A 9,028-nucleotide genomic window follows, 5' to 3' on the forward strand; every position below is an offset into this window, starting at 1 on the left:
CTAAGTTACATATTATGAAAACTAAATAATTTTAGAAGGTTAGGTTTAACTCTATTGCACAACTCTTGTTTGGGTCCAATCATTGTAGTAAGCGACCTCTCATTTAAAGAATTATCTAGTTTTGTAATATGTAATTGTATTCATGAGCTAGTTAGAGGAGGTTAGCTTGAGTTCCTTCTACAGTTGATGGCAGATAGTGGTGTGGAGTTTACCCTAAGAAAAACCTAGGATAAGATTTAGTGATGGGACCCTTAGCTATGAGGAAACTGTTGGTTATAGAGCAATTTGGCTGGGTTAAGGCACTTCTTGAGGAAAGTATAGATAGATGTGAATGTAGTATGGGTTCGTACTACTGGAAGCAGATGATCCATATTTGATTCAAGGAGGGCTAAAATAAAGCCAGGGAGATTGCGTAGTTATGATTTCCCCGATATTCGCATTGATGCTTATTCTGATGGTTTTATGGTCTATTTTCAGTATGGTGGTATTGCGAGGCAATCCAGTGGACAGTTCCAGTGTTGGGGTTGGTTCTGGCTCAGGTTCTGTAGTCGGGCAGCTTGATGACCAGACGAGGGAGTTCATCTCATCTAAGATTACGTGCAGTATCCTTTATAAGACTCCTGTGATCTTCGGCACGGTCAAAGAGGGTATTCTAGAGATTCTTGTAAATAGATTGAGTGTCTTTCCTGTTGAGATTGTGGCTTTTATCGGGACACGCTCTTTAACCTTCAAGGAGTTTCGGGCATGTGGAACGCCAGACTATCACGGGGTTAGGGACCCCATTGCGAGTAGTAGATGATTGGCAGATGTTGCCAACACCTTTCTTACCAGTCGTTGCCCTAAGGGGGAAAAGGTCATACTAGCTTCCATCCTCCTAAATGACAGGGCAAGTGATTGGTATGAGGAGGTAGGGCATGCTATATGATAATATTTTGCTATTAATTCGATGGCCTAGAGTGATTTCTCAACCAATTTTTGACCTGAGTTTGCACCAATGATTGAGGTGCAGCAGTTGGCGCAAGAGTTCCAGGATCTCCGTCAGACTACTGAGATGGTGACTGAGATCACTGCTCTATTTAGGGAGAGGGAACTTCTAGTTCCGCAATATATGTCGGACTAGGAGATGAAGAACACCCGATACCATGAGATGTTGCAGAATGATATTCAGCAGTTTGTTAGCCGATCCAGGTGCAAGATGCTAGAATACATGATAGTAAGGGCTAGGGAGAGGGAGAAGAAGAGGAAGCCAGATTTTGTGGCAAGTGTTGAGGGTTTGGGAAAGAGGCCCAAGGTATTTGATTTTAGGCTGAGAGGCCAGCATGGCCGAAGCCACTGTCACAAGTGCGATAAGATGCACAAGGGTACATGCCGAGTGGGGGGTTATGGCTGCTTGAAGTGTGGCCAGACTGGACAGATCAACAGAGATGTACTACTGCCACCCCCACCACTACAGTATATGATTTGATTTGCTTGCATTCAAAGGGGACACAAGAAGGCCCAATGTCCGAGTTTGGCTATGGTAGGACTGGTTTTAGCACCCGCCCCTATGACATTGAGGATTATTGACGGCTGTCAGGGCTAGGGAGATGTGCCAGCGGCGAAGAGCAGGGCTTTCCAGCCGACGGTGGAGGAGGCGCATGCATCCCCATATGTTGTGATGGGTATGTATCTTCTTATTATCTCTTTACTTATATTAATTTGTTGCCTATTTGTATGTGTTTTATTTTGGGATCGTTCCTCGTGAACGGTATCTCTACCTTGGTATTATTTGATTTGGGCTAGCCGATCTTCCGTATCTCTTGCACTTAGCAAGAGGTTTGTTGCAGCTCCGGGAGAGCTGGATCTCCCTCTTGATGTGAAGATTGTTGATGATAGGATGGTCAGGGTTGCGAGGATTCATCAATATTACACAATTAAGTTGTTCAATGACCAGTATCTGATTGATCTGGTTCCCATTCCTCTGCGTGGGAACAAGTTCATCGTGGGCATGGATTGGTTGAGCCATAATAGGGCGGTGATCGACTGTGAGCAATAGTTTGTGCAATTTTGGACCCCAAGTGGGAGAGAGTTGGTGATTCAGGGTGAGATACTTCAGTGTGAGCTGATTATGTGTTCAGCAACGAGGGCCAGACGTTATCTTCGTTAGGGTTGTTTGGGTTTTGTCTCCTATGTCATGGATACCCAGGATAAGGGTAAGGAGACAATGGATAATGTGCTAGTCATGCGGGATTATTCGGATGTGTTCCGTGAGGATTTTCCATGGATACCTCTAGAGAGGCAGGTGGAGTTTAGGATTGATTTGGTTCCAGGTGCAGTGTCGATAGCCAAAGCACCATAGCGGTTGGCTCTTCCTGAGATGCAGGAGTTGTCTACATAACTGCATGAAATATTAGATAAGGGATTCATTGGGTCGAGCAATTCACCTTAGGGAGCATCGATTTTGTTTGTGAAGAAGAAAGATGGGTCTCATCACATGTGTATCGAATATCGGGAGTTGAATAAGGTAATGGTGAAAAACCGTTATCACCTTCCAAGGATTGATGATCTTTTTTACCAACTTCAGGGTGCATCTTGGTTTTCCAAGATCGATTTGTGATCGAGTTATCATCAGATGAGGGTCATGGACGAGGACGTGCAGAAGACATCTTTTTAGACTCGATATGGTCATTACGAGCTCGTGGTGATGCCTTTAGGGGCTCACCAATGCTTTGGCTGCATTCATGGATCTCATGAACTGTGTGAGCCGACCGATGCTAGATCGGTCTTTTATAGTATTTATTGATGATATATTGGTTTATTCCAATACTCAGGAACAACATGAGAAACATTTAAGGGAGGTACTGGAGACTTTAAGGAGAGAGGCTCTTCACGAAGTTCTCAATGTGTGAGTTCTGGTTGCGCGAGGTGCAGTTGTTGAGGCACCTTGTCAACCAGAAGGGTATTTTGGTCGATCCGGCCAAGGTCAAGACCCTAATGTAGTAAGAGGAGGCTCACAAGTTGAGATTCTCTATCCATCCTCGGGTGAAAAAGATGTATAGGAATCTTCACCCTGATTATTGATGGCCCTGCATGAAGCAGGATATAGCATGGTTTGTGGAGCGGTGCTTGACTTGCAGGAAAGTCAAGGTAGAGCATCAGCGACCTCACGATGAGATGCAACCGTTGGAGATTCCCATATGGAAACGATCGATTGACCAAGAGGCGCACTTCATCCAGATACAGGAGATTAGTACTTCAGAGATGCTAGTCGAGATTTATGTTCCTGAAGTGGTGGCACATTATGGGGTGTCGGTATCTGTCACACCCCAAAACCGAGAACGGCGGAATACGTTATGGGGCGGAGGACTTCATGTTCAGTATCATAACAATGCATAATAGTAAAAACAAGCAACAACATTCATTACATTAATATGTTAATTTTAATACATGTGTGTTCTGTACATTTAAGTAGACACCAAAAGTATGAACAAAATAAAAGATGAGTCTTATATGTGCTCCATCTTCCCAAAAACCGCACCAATACCTGTTTATTTTTGACCTGAGAATACAAGTTATTTTGAAAACGAGTATCAACATAAAGTTGGTGAGTTCATAAGTATTTAGTGTCATTGTTTGTATAAAAATGTATGCAAATCGCATAGTATGTCATTTATTAACAAGGTTTGAAGATGATTTGATCCCTAGAAAATCCCATATTTTCCAGCAAAAGTAGTCTTCTACCAAGACTTAGTTATGTAAATTCGTTTCTTTGAAAATATAATTAGTTTTCTTATGAACGTATCAGAAATGAAAAATACAGTTTTATACTTGTTCATTATAGAGAAATAACATAGTTTCACCCCAGCAGCATCCCTATCGGTTAAGTGTATTAGTGAATGTAAACTCCAGATAGTATTAATTGTGTACACACCTCGGGATGTGTGTTTAATGAATATGAGCTCGTATGTAACCAAACTGAGTGATAGTAGTGTAGTGGATGACCCTCCAGGTCACTAATAGTGTAGTAGTGTTTGTCATCCTTGGGCCTAAGAGGCTCGAACTGTAGCTAGCAGTCGGGATGGAGGAAAATATATGTCCTGTATAGATCTATACACGTAGTGGTCGCTCTCCCTCCAGGATGCGATAGTTATCCGACGATCGCATAGTGATAGGTCGTATAGAGAGATAGTGCATCACATTTTGTTGTAGTATTTTCTTTCGTATGGTATATAGTGTTCTATTAGTATACTTTGTACTGTTCTCTTGATGTAGTTTATAGTATTTCTTCTTGTAATGATTAGTGTTCCCTTAGTATAGTGTATAGTGTTCTCTTCATATTGTATATTATACCTATAGTCTTGTAATTGTATTGATCATAGTGTGTATCATAGTAATATCAGAAATGAGTGGTAGTTCTTAACTATACCTATTATAGTTAAATTGAGTACTTGACTGAGTGTGTTTGTTATGTAGAAGCATCGAACTCGAGTGAAAACTTTTATGTCTAACACAAATATACAGGATATATAACTAAGTATTAAACGACAGTCGGACAGATAACCTAGCACCCTAAGTCCACAATCAAACAAGAACAGGAAATAAGGCCGGTTATCAGTTCTAAGTCCTTCAATACTTACTTATATAAATATATTGGAGTAGACATGATTTGGAAATATTTTAAGGTTTGAAAACAATGAAAATCAGTTTCGAGACAATTGATTTTTGAAAATGAGGTTAATAAACATTTGAAATAACTTTACTAACAAGATAGTGTAGAAAATCCTTTTGATAGCAAGTCTTAATCACATATGATTGATACTGCAATGTATCGAATTCAACTTGTATCCCCCCCCCCCCATAAAAGTCATTAAAACATTTGAAAGGTTCATTAAGGGGTATGAACTCACTGTTGAAGGTAGGGTTCGAGTATGCGATTCGTGTGAGTGTCAAGTGTCAACGGATGCTCTGCATGCGAGTAGACCCTATTAATTATATGATGACACATATATAAGTTAGAGTTAAGGTGCTTCATGACCAAACGAGATGGGGAAATTTCTCCTAAGGCTTGGAATCACTAGGGCCAAGTGTCTCGTATTATTAACTCAATGATCTATGTAAGTTTAAGGCCAAATATGGGTATTAGGGTGTGTGTATGGCCATAAGGGTGAGTGTGCGGCTGGGGTATGCGGCCAGACTTGTGAGTGAGGCTGCACACTAGAGTGTGTGGTCGTACAGGGTGTGTGTGCGGCCGTACACAGGGGCATGCGGCCGTACACTGCTTGCTTGAGCCCCATATGTTGAGTGTGTGGCCTTACTCTCACTTTGGAGGGTATTATGAGTGTGTGCGGCCACCTGATGAAGGTGTGCGGCCGCACTCCTTCATAGGATGAAGAACATGAAGAACATTATGAGTTTGAGGCTTGGATTCAAGTCTTTTACCTCTATGAGAAGCTAAATGATGGTGTTCTTCACGTTTTAGAGGCCTTCTAGGTGTTCTTGGGTGGTTTTCTAGAGAGAGAAAGTATAGAGAGAGAAAGGATGCAGCCAAAAGTGAATGTAAGGGGGTCCTCCACTTTATATAGGGTTGAGTGTGAGGCTGGAGAGGTTTGCTGATGGGTGTGCGGCTGGCTTGACCGCACACACTAGTGTGCGGCCACACACACCTCTATTGGGGTTTTTGGCTGGATTTTGTGATGCAACACCCTTCCTAATCCTTCCTAAGGTCCATATCTATGATATATTAAGCCTAAAACACTAGCGCGGACTCAATTTATTATTAAAAGATGCTAATTTCACGTGGATTATAGATATATGGATCAATTTCACAATGTAAAGGTGTCGGGTTGTCACAGTATCGATGGTTTCAGACCAGGATGTTTGTTTTACTTCCCTATTTTTGAAGTGGTTTCATGACGAGATGGGTACTTGTCTTAATTTCAGTATAACTTTTTATTTGCATATCGATGGGTAGAGTGAGCAGACGATTCAGACTCGTGAGGATACTTTGCGTGCATGCGTATTGGATTTTGGTAGGAGTTGGGATACGTATCTTCCGTTAGCGGAATTTTCGTATAACAACAGTTATCACACTAGCATTGATCGACCTCCTTTTGAGATGATCTACGGGAGGAAATACATGACCCCGGTTTTTTAGGGTGAGGTCGGTCAATGAGTCGTGGGGAGTACCGAGGTCGTACTCAAGACTACTTAGCTGATTCAGCAAGTTCGGAGCAGGTTCCAGACAACTCAGAATCAGCCAAAGAGCTATGCCGACAAACGTTTGTCAGACTTAGACTTCCAGGAGGGAGATATGGTTCTCCTGAATGTGTCACCTTGGAAAAGTGTCATCCGGTTCAGCAAGCAGGGCCCCAAGTATATCGGTCCCTTCAGGGTTTTGGCTCGGGTGGGCTGGGTTGCATATCACCTTGATCTTCCAGCCGAGCTCAATCAGATTCATAACATATTTCATGTCTCTCACCTGTGGAGGCGTTTAGTAGATGATTCCGCAGTTGTTCCTTTGGAAGATATTCAGATGGATTATCGCCTTAATTATATCTACGAACCAATGGCAGTTTTGGACCGAAAGACGAAAACCTTGAGGAACAAGGTTGTAGAGTTGGTGAAGGTGCAGTGGCGGCACCGCAAGGGGTCGGAGTAGACTTGGGAGCCTAAGGAAGAGATAAGGGAACATTACCCGGGATTGTTCGAGGCAGCGAACTTCAAGGACGGAGTCTGATTCAAGTGGGGGAGAATTGTAACACTTGGTTTCATTACATATGAACTTATTTTCCCAATTATTTATATATTTCTTGGGGACTCAGACATGTTGGAAGCCTCAACATGATGTTTCAAGTTGTTTTTGGCCGTGGAGATTAATGAGTCGACTCGACAAGTCGAGGTGCCTCAACTCGGCGAGTTAGCAGATTGGAAGGAAACCCTAATTTTTAGGGTGTGGCACCCTATTTAAAAGCCTTAAGTCCCTTGTTTGGCCTCCTTACCAGCCTCATCTTTCCAGAAACCCTAAAATCGAGCATTATCTTCCATTATTGAGTGTATGAGCTTAGAGAGAGCCTTGAGTATTCAATTTTGTTGCACATTGAAGGAGCTAAGATATTAAGAGTTGCTTGGCTTGAAGAAGAAGTTTCGGGTCTAGAATCATTAGCTTATTTTCCATGTTTTTCCGGTATCCAGTTCTCACCATGCTTATTAGTTGCTTGGATATCTTATTGGCCAAGATTGTATGCTTTTAGACATGGTTGGGTGGATGATGGGGGAGTAGGATGTCCTAAATGTTTATTCTTTTATATCTAAGCTCTACATGAGATCTTTTGGCACAAAGGTGCCAATTTTATGGTCTTAAGGGATTCATGCATTCATTAAGTCCTTCTTTTGGCCTCTTTTGAGCATTTGAGGCTCTCCTAGTTATGCATGAGCATAAAGTTGGAAACTTTATGTGGCCTTTTAGCTTTAGAGGACCAGATTTGTATTTTGGGCCTATGTATTTGGTGATTAAGTGCTTAATGATTAATCCCTCACCCTTTTAAGCCTAAGGTTTGGTTTTTGAACCCATCTTGGTGGTACCTAGGGGTAAATTTGGAAACTTTACCCTTCTAGATGCCATTTTAGTTGAAAGCTGAGTTGTGAAGCTCTTAGATTCAATAATGTCGGCTTAATGAAATAGGATGTTGGTTTTTTGGTGAATTTTGCGTGTTTATTGATAAACTCGGCGAGTTGGATCGGTTTCTTCTCGAATTTGAAGATTAATGAAGAAACATGGCCAGTCGAAGGACTACTCGCGTGTTGGGTCAACTCGGGCCATTGACTTTGACTTTTGAATTTAGTCTTTTACCAAGTTTGACTTATAAGGGGCTTTTGGCCATTTTGAGTTGTATTTAAGGAAATCGTTTCTGTTTAGGGGTTGAGTAGAGCTGATATTTAGAGCCGAGACCTGTTCAGCTATCATCCTGTATTCGAGGTGAGTTTCCTCACCAAGTTCAATGGGTCGAAGGCACCAATATCGATCCATGCTTATGTTATGCTATGTTACGTTATTATGCTAGTTGTCTTTGTGACTCTTGCATTTGCCTGTGTTTATATGTTTTCCGGGCTAACACCCAACGTCGGGCGGGGCCCGATGAATATTTGTATGCTATATATCTATGTCATTATTGCATGTGTATGTGTTTATTTGAAATATGTTATTGTATGTTGGGCGGGGCCCGTTTTACCAAGTTCAGCGCAAAGTCAGGCGGGGCCCGATGCCGGACGAGGTCCGATGCCGAGCAGGACCCAATGACATGGCGGGGCTCACTATATGTTTATTGTATATATGATATGTGGTATTTTTGGGGAACTCACTAAGTTTTGTGCTTACTGGTTTAAGTTTATGTTTCTAGTACTTCCGGTTGTAAAGGAAAGAGCTCAGGATGACTGCATCGTATACACTATTGGGATTCCGCATATGATGTTTACTCTAATTTTATGACAATTGATACATTGGTTTTTATTTAAATGTTTGGATGAGATTGGAAAATACTATATATCTATTATTAAAATTGAAAATATTGGGACCATATTTTGGATGTTACAATAATGTCAAAATCAAATCACCGGGGGGCCCAAAGAAATCGCTTTTCCTGTTAGGTCAAAAGGAACGAATAAACTTTGACTTATATGCTTGTATCTTTTACTCATCAAATCATGCATGATATCATATTTTATAACATCATGTTACTGATGCATTTTCATAACACCAATGCACAAATGACTTGTAAATTACAACTCATATATCTCCATTTTAAGAATAAATATATTATCGTCTCAAAGTTACTCGTCATATAATCCATGAAGTAATTCTCTGAGCATGAGTTTGTTTAATACTCAAAATCTCATTTTCTAAGTACTCGTGAACATTTTAGAAAATCTTATTGCAATGTCTAAGTCCTATAGACAATCTACAATTCAATTCATGACAATCATGATTCACTTCCAAAAGTATGAGCGCGACTGTGGAGTGTCGAATAATCAAATCATGCAGGAAGTAAAAATG

This window comes from Lactuca saligna, chromosome 8 (genome assembly GCF_052625555.1).
Source record: "Lactuca saligna cultivar CGN05327 chromosome 8, ASM5262555v1, whole genome shotgun sequence".
Taxonomy (NCBI): Eukaryota; Viridiplantae; Streptophyta; class Magnoliopsida; order Asterales; family Asteraceae; genus Lactuca; species Lactuca saligna.